Source organism: Aethalodelphis obliquidens, unplaced genomic scaffold (genome assembly GCF_003676395.1).
Source record: "Aethalodelphis obliquidens isolate GAN/ISIS:26980383/991018 unplaced genomic scaffold, ASM367639v1 scaffold18, whole genome shotgun sequence".
NCBI classification, from domain to species: domain Eukaryota; kingdom Metazoa; phylum Chordata; class Mammalia; order Artiodactyla; family Delphinidae; genus Aethalodelphis; species Aethalodelphis obliquidens.
In genome coordinates, this window is record NW_020837962.1 from 22,969,106 (window position 1) to 22,985,966 (window position 16,861).

General features: G+C 42.0%; 1 protein-coding gene across 4 annotated transcripts in view; it reads right to left on the reverse strand.

Annotated features, from left to right (window-relative positions):
• SPTLC3 (serine palmitoyltransferase long chain base subunit 3) overlaps window positions 1–16,861 on the reverse strand; it is a 126,441-nt gene that overhangs the window by 53,408 nt on the left and 56,172 nt on the right. The window lies entirely within an intron of this gene.

Here is a 16,861-nt window from a genome sequence, read left to right on the forward strand (position 1 = left end):
AAGCCAGACCTATATTTTGAGCTACATAACTGTTTTCCAACCACATTTTAGACAAAACCATGGGTACCTCAAAATAAGCATTTCCAAGATAGAACTTGTGGCAGATGGCATCGTTGGCCCCAATTCCTACACTCCCCTAATTTGAGTCCTTTGACATGCGACCTCAGAGCCCTCCCACTAAAGGAACGGAAGATGTTTCCCTGCCTCTGGCTTGGGTTCAGCCAATGCTTTGGCTAATAGAATCCAGGGAAGAGAGAGCAGGTTGGTTCTGCACCTCGGCCTTAACACGTTTCTGCTTTTCCTCTTGTGCTTCTACCAGTGACATGAAAAGAACACTCCCAGGCTAGTCCACAGGTCCTGGGAGGGTCCCAGGAGAGGCTGAGAGACAAGTAGGGCACAGTTAGCCCAGCCCACTTGCAGTCATGAGTAAGAAATAAGTGATATTTGTTGGATGCTACTGGGGTTTCGAGGTTGTTTGTTATGGGACTAGCTAAAGAATGCAGTCTCCAAAGGCCGTTCCTGCTCTAGACCCTGGCTATCTTCCCCATATGGTTTCTCAATATTCCCCAGCACACAGCCTCCCATCTCTCTTACATGCTTCCCTGCTCTTGTCTGTCTGGAGAACCTCCACCCACCACGCAAGCCTCCACTCAAACTCTTTTGGCCAATAGAACAGAATTTCTTTCTTCTTTGTGTCCTTGATGACTCATCTATTCTGGATTTAAGCACTCATCACACTGCTCATTATTTGAGTTCATGTCTCTTCTCCAGGGAAGGCAGGGACCTTATCTTATTCATCCTTTTAGCCCTAGTCCTAATGCACAGTGCTAGAGCTAAAGTGATATATGATAGTTGAATCGCTTGTCTTTTCATGGAAAAGATTGTAGACCAGGAAACAGGAAAGGGAATGACACTTTGGGATCTAAATAGGAATTATGAGAAAGGATAATTGCCTCATACCTGCAGTAATATTTCTTTAATTAACTGTGTTTTTAGCTTTTTTTTAAACATCTTTATTGGAGTATAATTGCTTTACAAAGATGTGTTAGTTTCTGCTGTATAACAAAGTGAATCAGCTATACATATACATATATCCCCATATCTCCTCCCTCTTGCATCTTCCTCCCACACTCCCTATCCCATCCCTCTAGGTTAAAGACAGGCAGATAAATCTTCTGAGTCTTCACGTAAGATGTAGTGTTGTTTTAGTGTCACTACATCACTGACCACTAGATGGCAGCCAAGGAAACAGAAAGCAGCTTTCTTATTTTGAGAATTTCAGGGATAACAAACGTTCATCCTTAGACCTTTTGCTTTCGGCTGGGTACCTAAAATGTTGAAGTAACCCATGTGATTGGGGGAAGCAGCTCCCTTTTCTATAATCCACCGCAGACCTGTTAGTCTCTGAAGGAAATAAAGAGCTGATGAATATAAGTATACCTGCTTACAGAGTTTTTCCTTCTGGGACTTGGAATTTACAAGTTTTTATACAGAAATGACACATGGTGAGTGTGACTCCGATGCCATAGTAATAAAAGCAAACCCAGACTCCAGAGAGTGGGCACAGAGGGAGCCGACCTCCACATAAGAAAGGCCGCATACGACAAAGCCACAGCAGTCAACATCGTTCTCAATGGTGAAACACTGAAAAAGCATTTCCTCTAAGATCAGGAACAAGACAAGGATGTCCACACTCACCACTATTATTCAACATAGTTTTGGAAGTCCTAGCCATGGCAATCAGAGAAGAAAAAGAAATAAAAGGAATACAAATTGGAAAAGAAGAAGTAAAATTGTCGCTGTTTGCAGATGACATGATTCTATACATAGACAATCCTAAAGATGCCACCAGAAAACTACCAGAGCTAAGCAATGAATGTGGTAAAGTTGCAGGATACAAAATCAATGCACAGAAATCTCTTGCATTCCTATACACTGATGGTGAAAAATCTGAAAGAGAAATTAAGGAAACACTACCATTTACCATTGCAACAAAAAGAATACAATACCTAGGAATAAACCTACCTAAGGAGACAAAAGACCTGTATTCAGAAAACTATAAGACACTGATGAAAGAAATCAAAGATGACACAAACAGATGGAGAGATGTTTTTGGATTGGAAGAATTTTGGATTGGAAGAATTGGTATTGTGAAAATGACTATACTACCCAAAGCAATCTACAGATTCAATGCAATCCCTATCAAATTACCAAATGGCATTTTTTACAGAACTAGAACAAAAAATCTTAAAATTTGTATGGAAACACAAAAGACCTCGAATAGCCAAAGCAATCTTGAGGGAAAAAAACGGAGCTGGAGGGCTTCCCTGGTGGCGCAGTGGTTGAGAGTCCACCTACCGATGCAGGGGACACAGGTTTGTGCCCCGGTCTGGGAAGATCCCACATGCCACAGAGCGGCTAGGCCCGTGAGCCATGGCTGCTGAGCCTGCGCGTCCGGAGCCTGTGCTCCACAACGGGAGAGGCCACAATGGTGAGAGGCCCACATACCACACAAAAACAGAAAAAACAAAAAAAAACAAACAAAAAAACAGAGCTGGAGGAATCAGCCTTCCTGACTTCAGACTATACTACAAAGCTACAGTTATCAAGACAATATGGTACTGGCACAAAAACAGAAATATAGATCAATGGAACAGGAAGCCCAGAGATAAACCCACGTACCTATGGTCAACTAATCTATGACAAAGGAGGCAAGGATATACAATGGAGAAAAGGCAGTCTCTTCAATAAGTGGTGCTGGGAAAACTGGACAGCTACATGTAAAAGAATGAAATTAGAACACTCCCTAACACCATTCACAAAAATAAACTCAAAAGCAAACCCAGTGAACTAAATTAGCAGTCACTTAAAAGTGAATATTCTAAGGTTTTCGAAAATCTATACACGCAGAAATTATTGTACTGTTTATGCAATCAAGAGGGTCACATACATGTTAGAGCCTGAGTTTGGGAGTTTAAATGAACCCCGCTAAAGAGATAAATTTCTCTCCATTCTTTTAATATCAGGCAGGACAGAAAACAAGCCTGCAAAAGACCTTGATGTGTTTTTTGTATTTTGCAGATGGCAGGAACTCATCGTGTTTGTCATGAATGGAGAGTTCGATGAGGAGAAGCTTTTAGCGGAACTTCAGAAAACCCTCAGTGTTCACACACTGGGATCCTTGAGCAAAGGGAAGATCAATTAGCCATTGTTCTGCCATGGGAGACAAACTCACTAACCTCTTAGAATCACAGAAGCTAGACAGAGAAAGATATGACTTCACTCACTGTGGGATTCTGGACCCATGTTAACATCTGGTAGTTTCTGATTTTTAGGTCCTTGCTCTATAATTCTACAGTGTGTGGGTCACAGACCTATAGGATTCAGGGGATTGTGGTTTATGTTCTTGCAGGCCTTATGAGGTTCTACAGTTTCAGCAAATCGCATGCTAACATCTGCAAGGGATTTTCAAATAATGATGCTTATTAAAGCACTTATACCCGCATTATGTTAATCCTCATGACACCTCTGAACGATTAGGTTTTGGTTTTTTTTTTCAGATAAGCAAACTCATGCCAGAAGGTTTGTAAAACCAATAACAACCAAAAAAAAAAAAAAAGACCCTAAGCCCAAACAAACCAGCTTCTTGTTGGAGTATACAGAAAATCCTGAGATACAGAAATTAAAAGAATACAGTTGATGCCATCAAGATGCACTCACACAGTGCTAACTGTACCATCATGTTACAAAGTTATAATGACACACTGTGGATTTGTAATCACCACAAATATGAGTACCAACAACGCCTTAGACATTATTCACCACCAAGTCTGGCTCATCGAGGCGGGGTCCTTTGGTTTGTGACGAGGAGGGAGCCGGCATGGTGGGTGATGAGACATGGCCTGGGGTCCACGTTCTGGTGCAAAGCAGCCCTGGTTTGTCACGGGTTAGGGAATTACTAAATCCCAGGGAGAGTCCAGCTATGTGCCCAAAGCTCCAATCAGGCTTAGGTGACAATGACGCTCTGAGAGCCTGTTCCTGCACCTGTCCTTAAATTCAAAACCCTCATAATATCAGCAAGCCTCCGGGATCTGTGGAAACTACACATACAGTCCTGTGAGAAGAGAGCCCAAGTCAACAAAGAAGCCGTAACCTTCTCAGAAGGGAGGTTGGTGTAGTTCAAAAAGTGTCTTCCTAAAGATAAGAACTAGGTCTCTGGCTTCTTTCTTACTTTCCTGTACAGCAAAAACACTGTTTCTCCTGCCTCGGCTGCCTCTTTCCTCATCTCTTGTGCAACTGAGCTTTTGTTGAGACACGAGAACTTGGCCATCCCTCTGTGCCCTGCCCTGCTCTCCATCTAGGGCCCGTGTTCAGGGCTGAAGGGCAGCCTCCACTTTCCTTGTGCTGCCCAGTGTGCTTGCTGGTTCACCCTCATCGCTCAAAGCTCCAGGAAACCTGCCTCCACCTGCATTTAGATATGTCCTCTTGTTCCCTGCTCTGTGGGCTTCTTGCCAAAATCTTTTCATGCCTACACAGGACAGACACTCAACAGCTATTTCTTAAGTGAAAAGATGTTTGGATGATGAAGAAATACTACTTGTTACTCTAATTCCTTGCCCTCCCCCCATCTTTTTCCTGTTCTTCGTGTTCCTTCAGGGATAATCAGTTTCATCCTTCAATATTGAGCCCAAATGTGAACTATTAAGCAGTAGGTACTTAAACAACTGTGAATGATGATAAACTATTCTTATTTTTAAGATGGTTTGTGGGGAACTGCCCCCTTGTGTAGCCTTTGGGGGAATACATAATCATAATGTCCAGTTCTGGCCAGCAAAGCAAATATTTCTCTCAAAGTGACATTTATAGAGTCTCCTCCATGAGATCAATGAGGGCATTTCTGATGCATTGAAAAATGGGTGCGGGACTTCCCTGGTGGTGCAGTGGACAAGACTGCACTCCCAATACAGGGGGCATGGGTTCGATCCCTGTTCAGGGAACTAAATCCCACATGCATGCCGCAACTAAGAGTTTGCATGCCACAACTAAGGAGCCCGCCTGATACAACTAAGACCCGGCACAACCAAATAAATAAATAAATATTAAAAAAAAGTTTTAAAAAAGAAAGAAAAATGGGTGCCTTCAGTTTTGCAAGGCAGTTTGGATACATACTTTGGTTCAGGTCTTCTGAATGGGTCTGCAAATATGTTTGCAGGTGTCACATGGCCTTTTGTAGGTCAAAGAAGCAAGGTGAGCTTCCTGGAAGTAGGCAAAAGGCAGCTGGGAGCAGAGGAGCTGGGCTGGGCAGAGGATGAGGTAGGTGCTAGGGGCAGGGCCTACTTACCCAGGGGAGAGGGTCATCCCAGAAACTTCTGGCCTTGGGCACATGAGGTGAAGAATGGGTGGAGCCTAATGCATGGGGACAGAGTGTCCCATGAACTCAGACTCTGGGCCTGATGAAGCATGGAGGGCTCTGATCCTTAGAGAAGGGCCTGTGGGACTAGACAGAATGCTGAATAGGATCCCTGGGGAGTGGGGTCAGTGCAGGAAGGTGAGCCTTGATTCAGGGAGCACTGTGGGAGCCCAGGGGTCAGCACCTGGATCCTGTGTCTCAGGTCAGGATGCAGTCGAGGGCGCCCAGTGAATGCTGGCTGCGTCTGCCTAACCCAACTGCCCTGACCTGGGACAGCTGCATGGGAGTTGGAGGTATCACTCTACCATCTGGGGGAGGCAGGGAGTGGAAAGGAGGTCAAAGTTCATTGTGTTTAGAAATTGGAACTCTGAAGTCAGACCTCCTCTATTTAAATCCCAGCTCTGCCTCTTTCCAGCTGTCTCTAAACAAGTCACCTCACCACTTTGTGCCTCTTTCTTCATCTGTAAAAAGGGGATAATCGGTAGGTGACTTGTTGTGAAGTTGGAGCTAAAAGGAGTGAGTGCACGTGAAAGTTTCATTACAACAAGGGTTGAATACTCTTACTGTTAAAAGATATAGGGGCAATTGCTTCATTTGTTAAACAACCTAGTTCAGGAGTCTTGAGATTGAAAATGTTGTGGCTTGTAGAGTAATCTAAGTGATGTTTATAGGTTTGACCTTCCACTCAAATGACACTCATGAGCCCTCACTCCGCAGAAGAGGTAGGGCTCAGAGTTTTCCCACAAACACTGCATCCTTTGTTCTTCTTCCTCTTGGCCTTTAAATGCCTCTAGATAGAATCCTGGTTCTTCCTCTCCACTTTTTTCCCCCCTAAACCACTCCAAATTCTTGGCCTGCTCATTCCTCTGACCTTATGGCAACTCTCCTAGCTCAAAAGACTGCTTCTCCTCTTCAAGACCAGCTCAAGAAGCCCTTTGTGACTCACTTGAGTCCAGAGATCACCTACAGCCTTGCTGCTCCAAGTACAGTCTTGTACCAGCCGCATCAGTATCGCCTGGGAGTTTGTCAGAAATGCAGGTGCTCAGGCCCCCACCCAGAACCACCAAATCCAAGTCTGCATTTCAACAAGAACCCCCACGGTGACTCCTTGTACCTTAGAGACTGGGAAACATGGTTCTAGGATCTACATGGTAAGCATTTACCAGTAAAGTGAGCAGTTACAGGAAAAAAAATAACTCAGTTCTGATTTCCCCAAATCTTTGACCTTTCCAGAGAGTTAAAATTCACCCAGGGTTTGAGGTCCTTGAATTCTCAGGGTGCTAATATACTCAGCCCAGACGACATGTTTAGCAAAGGCCTCCGGGTACCCCACGGTGCTTGGACCCATTTCCTCAATGCACCAGAATCATGAAGGAGACCAAGCCTGTGGGTCCCTGGTTGGAGATGATGCCTCGACTTGTGCTGTAAAATGGCTGGAGAGTCTGTTTTGTGGTACCAATGAGTCACAAAGGCAAACTAAGGGTTGGCTATTTCCCTGAAGCTGCCCAAAGTAGAAAGTGCAAGGAGATATTCTCAGCACGTAGCCAGAGGCATTCAGAGGCCAAACTTCAGCTTCTGAGTTAAGATTCATGTTACTAACAGGATAAGGCATCACGCTAGATTGATTTTCACACAAGAACCCACAGCTCTCTGTGTTCTACATGTGGTCTGGCAGTAGCCGGACTTAGCGAGTGGGTAAGAGTGCCGTCTAGAGCTGTCCAGGTATCTGAATCCTCTCAGCCCAGCTCCTTATTGCAGACACAGGCAATTCTTTGTCCAAGACATATTTTTCTGGCTGTGGGAGCATACTCAGCCTGAGTCAGGACAGCCCTCAACCAACCACCAGCGGGCACTGGTGCATAAATACCCCAGTTCCCACCCCTCAGGTGGGATAACACTGAGGCATGTCTATACTGGCACCCAGAGTTTCCTAGTAAGCTTGAGCTCCAGGTGTTTACTGTGCTAACATGCTTGACAACACGCCCTTTATTGGCCGCCTCCCCTGCTCTGTCTTCATCCCCTGCTTCTCTGCCTGCGTCCTGGGATCACTTCCTAAATAAACGACTTGCCTTCACATCCATGTCTCAGGTCTGCTCCTAGGGGAAATGAACCAAGACAAGAGCAACAGACTTGGGTTTGAATTTTGACTCTCACCACCATATGTCATGCGTGTGTCCTTGGGCAGGTCATTCAATCACTTTGAGCATTGTTTTCTCTTAATAGGTAGGAATAATGAAGAGAAACAGGAATCTGGATTTTTGTTCAATTTAAACGGTTGATTATATAAAGGGCTTAATGTAGTGCTTGGCAGCAGTGAACGCTGAATAAATGAGAGTTTGGATCTCAGTACAGTCGTCCCTTGGTATCCAGGGGGGATTGGTTTCAGGAGCCCCTGTGGACACACGAATCTGCAGACGCTCAAGTCCTTTATATAAAATGGCATAGCGTTTGCGTATAACCTACGCACAACCTCCCATATACTTTAAATCATCTCTAGGCTATTTATAATACCTAATACAACGTAAATGCTGTGTAAGTAGCTGCCAGCCTGCGATAAAGTTTTGCTTTTTGTAACTTTCTGGAATTTTTTTCCCAAATATTTTCCATCTGTAGTTGGTTGAATCTGGTGGATGTGGAACATGCAGAAATGGAGGGCTGACTGTAATTGTAACATTTGCAATCCAGGAAGAAATAATCCCTGGTGATAAATTCTGCTAAAACTGCACTTCTGAGTTGTCTACTTTTCCTTAGAGAGTATAGCTTTTGTGTGTTCTGATTTTGTTCAGTTCCTCATTCTGATTTTGTGGGAAATAAAGAAATGATGAATAGCTTGAAGTTGTTGGTCAATCCAGGTCACATAGGATTCAAAGTTTATTATGATGGTCTGCAATGGTTTGACTCCACTTCGGGTATATTTTTCGCATACAGAATGCAAAAATTCAAGGGCCCAGAATTCTGATTTATTTACTATGGCTCTAAATAACAAGTGGGTATCCTCTAGTATTGATCTACGTAAAAATAGGACCTCTTCCCCCCCCCAAAGTCAGGAGAGTATCCTTAAGATATAAGCAGAGGACACAGGTGGAGCAAAGTCCAGGAAAGCAGAGCAAGTGTGGTTGTATGAAATCCCATAATCCTGATGTTTAAGAACATTCCAGTTTAGGAAGCCATTCTTAAACTCTGTCTCATAAGTTATTAGCTCCCATCCGGGCCGGTTGCATGCCTCCTGCACACACAGGAAGGTAACTTTCATCTTCTCCAGATCCTTCAAAAAATCTCCACGTTATCATTTCAATCTGCATGGATATGTATTAAGGATTAAAGTATCATTGTTTACTGAGGTGTTTAGTATTATCCTGGGAATAGTAACGCAAGAAAGAGCGCCAGCAGCAACTGATGCCTTAGCTATTAGGACTCCATTTAATTATCTTCCCCTCCATATGCCATCTCACCTCCAGGACCTCTCAAGTGAGAAGTCGTTTCAAGGACCCTGGATGTAGCCTTGCTCTCAAAGGTGGCTGTTTCTGTGGTGTAAATACAACAGCAGGGAGAGCTGTTCATGGGTAAAAGTCCTGTTGAGCACATTAGTGAGTGAGAACAAGGGATCTGTGTACCCGAGAATGAAAGTGTATTAGTTTCTTACAGCTGCTGGAAAAAATTAACACAAACGTAGGGCTTTACGAAACACAAATTATCTTACAGTTCTGGAGGCCAAAACTCTGAAATGTGTCTTACTGGGCTAAAACCAAGTCGAGGTGCTTTCTTTTCTGGAAGCTGGGTCGGGGGGGACCCATTTCCTTGCTTTTTGCAGCTTCTAGAGGCTTCTGGCATTCATTGGCTGTGGTTTCTTTGATCTCCAAAGCCAGCAATGGCTTGAAGTTTTTCTCACGTGGCATCACTCTGACACTCACTCTTCTGTTTCCCTTTTCCACATTTAAGGACCTTGTGATTACCCTGGACCCTGTGCAATCTCTTTATTTTAAGATTATCCGAGTAGCAACCTGAATTCCATCTGGATCCTTCATTCCCCTTTATCACAAAATATAATATGGTCATAGGCTCTGGGGATTAAGACACAGGCATGTTGGGGGACCATTATTCTACCTCCCACAGAGAACTAAAGAGCCACAGCAGTTCATGCATAACAGAATGTCATGGATTAAATGATGGACTCTGACCCTCACCGCATGTTATTCTTAATTGGGAAAAGCAGGATTTGTACAGACAGTGCCAGGCTTCACCACTGAGGGGCTCTATGATCTTGGACAGGTATTCAACAACCTATTTAGGCCTGAATCTCCTCACCTGTAAATGAGGACCGTCCACAGGGTTAAATAAATACATAAAAGAAGGTTATTAGCTCAGCATCTGGCACAGAGTAAATTCTCAATAAGTGTTATTTGCTGGTATAAAATAACCACAGCAAACACGTATTGTAAAGATATAGATAAAAACTGTTATCTGTCTTCTGGGGGTATAAAGAGAGAGCATGAGGATTAAGTTACTGAGTGTTTTAAGAGATGTGTAAAATTGGAAGATAAAATGAAATCCTTGAATTATAATTTCGGCAAAGGGTTAAGGAATTACAATTTTGTCTGAAAATAATTTCAAACTTAACAAAAATATTTGCAAGAATAAGAATACTACAAAGAACACCCAGATACATTTTACTCAGATTCGTCTATTAACACTGAATCCCATTTACTTTATCATTCTATCATCTATCTATTATCTATCTATCTACCTATCTACCTAACTATCTATCATCTATCTATCTACCATCATCATCATCTCTATAGAATTTCCAAGGGAAGACTGGTGAATGGTACAATTTGGGCTGAATTCCAAATGAAATCCAGATAGAGAAGGTGAGATATTGCGATTTGTAATAAGAAATGATGTATTTGGTCTTCATCCGCTACACTGTTCCTGGCACATAGCTCCTAAAACACTTAGAATTTCCTAAGTGCTGAAAGCTATATTGGTGTCTTTTGTTATGTTAATGAGGTAACTTTTGGAAAGCACCTGAGGATGGGGGCTGGTTGCCAGGGGAACTGACCAGTGATTAGAGAGTTGGAATTTTCAGTCTTTCCTTCCAATCTCTGGGGAGGGTTAGGGGCTGGAGATTGAGTTCAATCACCAATGGCCAATGGCCAATGATTTAATCAATTGTGTCAATGAGACCTCCATAAGCCCGCAGAAGGATGGGGTTCAGAGAGCTTCTGGGTTGATGAAACAAACCTGGACATTCAGGGAGAGGTTGTGGAAGCTCCTGCGTGCTTTCCCACCCACCTTGCCCTGTGCATCTCTTCCATCTGGCTGTTACTGAGTTATAACCTTTTATAGTTAGCTGATAATCTAGTAAGTAAACTAGTTTCCTGAGTTTTGTGAACTGCTCTAGCAAATTAGTTGAACCTAAAGGAGAGGGTGATGGGAACTTCTGATTTTTAGCTGGTCACTCAGAAACACAGGTGACAACCTGGACGTGAGATTGGCATCTGAAATGGGGACAGACCTGTGGAGTCTGATGCGGTCACCAGGTAGATAGTATCAGAATTAAGTTGAATTGTTGGATGCCCAGCTGGTGTTGCAGAATTTCTTGGTGGTGTAGAGAACCCCACACACATTCGAATTGGTTCCTGAATCATTAAAGGGATAAGAGAACTGCTTTGGAGAGCTGATCTTTACAATCCATAAAGACACATCTTTTCCATCTGATGCTGTTCAAAGTTTTAACTCAAAGGTGCTTGTATCTCTGTTTTCATCTCCCCTGGACACCTGGGAGGGCTACTAAATGCTGTGAGCAAAGCTAATCCCTCCAAGGGACAGCATGGCACACAGCAGAACAGGCACTTTTCCTTGCTTCTTGAAGTACATACATCTTGGCTTATATACATGTCTTTGTGGCTCTATATTAACTGGCCAAGGAAGGCCTTAATTTTAAGGCTCTTCTCCAGTAGTTCAGCCCCACACTCAGGACACGCTTGGGGGTCTTGCTATCTTTGCACACTGCAGATTAGTCTTCTGTTTGAAACGTCCTTTCCCTCACCCCTGATTAGAATTCTCCCAATCCTTCAAAGTCTATGGCAAATGCTATGCATTTCATGCAATCCCCTTAATGAGATGACCTCTGCATTCTTCTGGGTCACCATAATGTTCTCTACTATCCCTTAGTGGCACTGGTGATGACCATGACGAGGATAATAATAATCATAATAACACAGCAGGTACAAACAATTCAGTAGTTTCTATTACCAGGTATTGTGCTAAGCACTTTATATTCCTTCTCCAGCATACCATGAATCAGGCATCATAATAGAGATTATTTTTGGAATTAGTAAATAGAGATCCAAGAAGGTTAAGTAATTTTCCTAGGACCACATGATAATAGGCTATAGAACAAGGACACTAACATTTGGATCAAGGCCTATACTTTTTAGAAAAAATACCAAATTGATGGTTTTAAATTTATATATGCTGTATGATAATTAACAAGTTAGGAAAATTTATTTACAAGGAAATGTATAGATCTTAAGTACACAATGCAATGAATTTTAATAAGAACGTGAGCATCACCCCACTCAAAATAACAACATTTCTATCACCCCAGAAAGTTTTTCATGCCTCTTCTTACCAATTTTCCTCCCCTACAAGGAGAGGCTAGTATTGTTGTGACTTATATCACCACAGAGTTGTTTTATCTGGTTTGAGTTTTCTATAAGCAAATTCATACTGTGTGTACTCTTTTGTATATGGTTTATTTAATTAAAAATGATGTTTCTTGAGAGTCATCCACTTTGTATCAGTAGTTTATTCCTTTTTTATGTAGAATTGTCTTCTATTATATGAATAAGGCTTTTTTTTTTCTATTCTCCTATTGATAGATATTTGGGTTGTTTCCAGTTTTGAACTTTTATGAATAAAGTTCCTATGAAACAGTCTTGCATAAAACTTTTAGTGGACATATGCTTTCATTTTCCTGGGAATTCTGAGCTGTGGGATTTCTGGGTCATAGCATAGGGATGTGTTTAGCTTTACAAGATTTGCCAAAGGGTTTTCTAAACGAGTTGTGCCACTTACACTCCAGTTATGGGATGGGTGAGTGTTCTAATTGCTCCACACCTCTGATAACATTTGATGTTGTCATCTTTTGGATTTTAACTATTCCAGTGGATGTGAAAATGTACATTTGTCAAAGCCTTTACTCTTAACCACTGCGCGATACCACATGGCCCTTTTTCGCTTCAACCCATGGTAATTACTTTTGTATATATCTGCTCCTCCTACTAGATTGTAAGCTCTCAGTTAGCTAAGTTATTACCTTATCATTTTTATAGTTCTCCAAAGCCCTAACATAGTGCCTGAATCAGAAAGTTGTTCGATAAGTGCTTAGTGAGTTTTGGCTTAGAACACTTTTTCTGCATTTTGTGACTCCCTTTACCAACTTTAGACCAGGAGTATAAAAAAGTGCTCATCATGGTGACAGGAAGCCTGAGGATAGTTAATGTGACAATGTGTGTCTGGTGATATATCTCCGGGTATACTGGCAAGATCTAGGGTCAGCTTAGACTAAATGAGGTTAGAAAATAACCTTATATTAGGGCTTATATCCCTCACTATGCATCAGAATCACGTGGGGAACTCTGAAGAAATGCAGCTGCCTTGGTCCCAACCTGAGTATTTGAATTCACTTGGTCTGTAGGTGGACCGAGTCATTGACCTTTCATAGATATTCTTAGATGTTTCTATTGTGCAACTAGGACTGTGACATTCCATTGCCCTCAGTAGAATTGAGTGAAGAAATGAGTGGCTGCCATTGATAGATGTTTCTCTCCAAGAGTGAGATCATCACGTTTAATCATATCCATGGATGCAGCTACAGTTGAATAATTATCCACTATTTCCTTTATCCTTCCTCAAGAAGACAGAATTTTTGATCACCAATTACCTGCCTTGCCAAAGAATCAAAAAGCATAGCACACTGTGCTAATGTCAAAAGCATTTTCCTTCATCTCCTAATAAATTCATTTTTTGAACCCCTGAAAGATGTCTACTCCAAATATGAATTCCCAGCACTGTGAAGATAATTTGAATCTGGATGTGACAATTGATGATAAATGAAGAAAAAGAAACAGAACTGGAGGAACTAAACTTGGCTTATCAGAGATGAAAGCAAAGACTGAGTGGTTGATGTAACATTAAGAAATGGAGTCAACATATTTTGAATTAGCATTGAGCTAATGGTCAGAGTTGAGCTGTAGGTCTGAGGGGCCTCAAGTTTGGTTCTTGCAGAGTTACTGGCCCTGAACTTCACTCCAGAGTGTTCTTCTCACACAGCCGCTGAAGGGGGTTCAGTAAAGGCATAACCAGAACTCACCCCACTCAGTGAGAGGAAATTTTTCATCAGAATAACTCTACAAGTTGGAAAAGGGGGGTCACTTTGGAATGCTCCCATGCATTGGCTTTCCTCTCCTGGGGGATAATTGTTTTACGGTTTGAGGTTTCTGTGAGGTGGGCATAACAGAACTGGAACAATTCTTCCTCACTTCTTTGTTTTCTTCTTCTCACTTCAATCTTTGTTACTTCCTTGGAGAATGAAGGGAGAGTGCCAAGGAAGAGGAATAGGGAAAAGTAGAGGGGGAGGGAAAGCAGGAGAGAATAGCAGTGAGAAAGAAGAGAGAGAAAACAAGTGTGTGTGTGTGTGTGTGTGTGTGTGTGTGTGTGTGTGTGTGGACACATGCATGCACACAGAAAGAAAGGAGAGTTCTGATGACAGTAATAAAGAATTAGGATCAGGAACTTTGAACTAGGAGGATCCTTACACATCATATAGTTGAACACCTTCATTTTACAGTTGGAAAACTGAGTACAAGAAAGAGGAAAGGATTTACACAAGGTGATGCAAAAAGTCAGGGGCAGAGCTGGACGAGAGAACTCAGGTGTTCACCACCACCTCCTTCTAAGTATTTCCTAATATTTCCCATGCTGCCTTGACCTCATCACAAAACCTCACACCCAGGAGCCTGAAAGGGCACTGCAATGACACTGACTAGATGGTTTGTGTGTGTGTGGGGGGGGCGGGGGGTTGGGATAGTGAAAGGAGGCGTTTAGGCTAAGGAACAAGATCACTTTTTACCTGACTATAACTCAAAACTTAAGTCTTCACATGGAAACAACCTAAATGTCCATTGACAGATGAATGGATAAAGAAGATATTGTGCGGCTACCAGTGTCTCCTGCGTAGAAAGAGTTCCACTGGTGCCTGGTCCCCAGGGAACTCCGCCTCTTCGGGGGAGTCTCCAACACCAGCAGCTGTGCGGATGACAGGCTCTTGGTGCTCCAGCTAGGCTTCAGGGCTGTGCCTCTGAGGTGGGAGAGCCAAGTTCAGGACATTGGTCCACCAGAGACCTCCGAGCTCCATGTAATATTGAACGGTGAAAATCACCCAGAGATCTCCATCTCAACACCAAGACCAGCTCCACTCAATGACCAGCAAGCTACAGTGCTGGACACACTATGCCAAACAACTAGCAAGAGAGGAACACAACCACACCCATTAGCAGAGAGGCTGCCTAAAATCATAATAATGTCACAGACACACCAAAACACACCACCAGATGTGGACCTGCCTACCAGAAAGACAACATCCAGCCTCATCCACCAGAACACAGGCACTAGTCCCCTCAACCAGGAAGCCTACACAACACACTGAACCAACCTTAGCCACTGGGGGCAGACACCAAAAACAATGGGAACTACAAATCTTCAGTCTGTGAGAAGGAGACCCCAAATACCATAAGTTAAGCAAAATGAGAAGACAAAGAAACACACAGCAGATGAAGGAGCAAGGTGAAAACCCACCAGACCAACCAAATGAAGAGGAAATAGGCAGTCTACCTGAAAAAGAATTCAGAATAATAATAGTAAACATGATCCAAAATCGTGGAAATAGAATGGAGAAAATATAAGAAATGGTTAACAAGGAGCTAGAAGAACTAAAGAGCAAACAAAGAATCATGAAAAACACAATAAATGAAATTAAAAATTCTCTAGAAGGAATCAATAGCAGAATAACTGAAGCAGAAGAATGGATAAGTAACCTGGAAGATAAATTGTGGAAATAACTACTGCAGAGCAGAATAAAGAAAAAAGAATGAAAAGAATTGAGGACAGTCTCAGAGACCTCTGGGACAACATTAAATGCACCAACATTCGAATTACAGGGGTCCCAGAAGAAGAAGAGAAAAAGAAATGGACTGAGAAAATATTTGAAGAGATTATAGTTGAAAACTTCCCTAATATGGGTAAGGAAATAGTTAATCAAGTCCAGGAAGCACAGAGAGTCCCATATAGGATAAATTCAAGGAGAAACATGCCAAGACACATGTTAATCAAACTATCAAAAATTAAATACAAAGAAAAAATATTAAAAGCAGCAAGGGAAAAACAACAAATAACATACAAGGGAATCCCCATAAAGTTAAGAGCTGATCTTTCAGCAGAAACTCTGCAAGCCAGAAGGGAGTGGCAGGACATATTTAAAGTGATGAAAGGGAGAAAACTACAACCAAGGTTACTCTATCCAGCAAGGATCTCATTCAGATTTGATGGAGAAATTAAAACCTTTACAGACAAGCAAATGCTAAGATAACTCAGCATCACCAAACCAGCTTTACAACAAATGCTAAAGGAACTTCTCTAGGCAGGAAGCAAAAGAGAAGGAAAAGACCTACAATAAGAAACCCAAAACAATTAAGAAAATGGTAATAGGAACATACATATCGATAATTACCTTAAATGTAAATGGATTAAATGCTCCAACCAAAAGACATAGACTGGCTGAATGGATAAAAAACAAGACCCATATATATTATGTCTACAAGAAAGCCACTTCAGACCTAGAGACACATACAGACTGAAAGTGAGGGGATGGAAAAAGATATTACATGCAAATGGAAACCAAAAGAAAGCTGGAGTAGCAATTCTCATATCAGACAAAATAGACTTTAAAATAAAGACTATTACAAGAGACAAAGAAGGACACTACATAGTGATCAAGGGATCAATCCAAGAAGAAGATATAACAATTGTAAATATTTATGCACCCAACATAGGAGCACCTCAATACATAAGGCAAATGCTAACAGCCATAAAAGGGGAAATTGACAGTAACACAATCATAGTAGGGGACTTTAACACCCCACTTTCACCAATGGACAGATCATCCAAAGTGAAAGTAAATAAGGAAACACAAGCTTTAAATGATACATTAAACAAGGTGGACTTAATTGATATTTATAGGACATTCCATCCAAAAACAACAGAATACACTTTCTTCTCAAGTGCTCATGGAACATTCTCCAGGATAGATCATATCTTGGGTCACAAGTCAAGCCTTAGTAAATTTAAGAAAATTGAAATTGTATCAAGTATCTTTTCTGACCACAATGC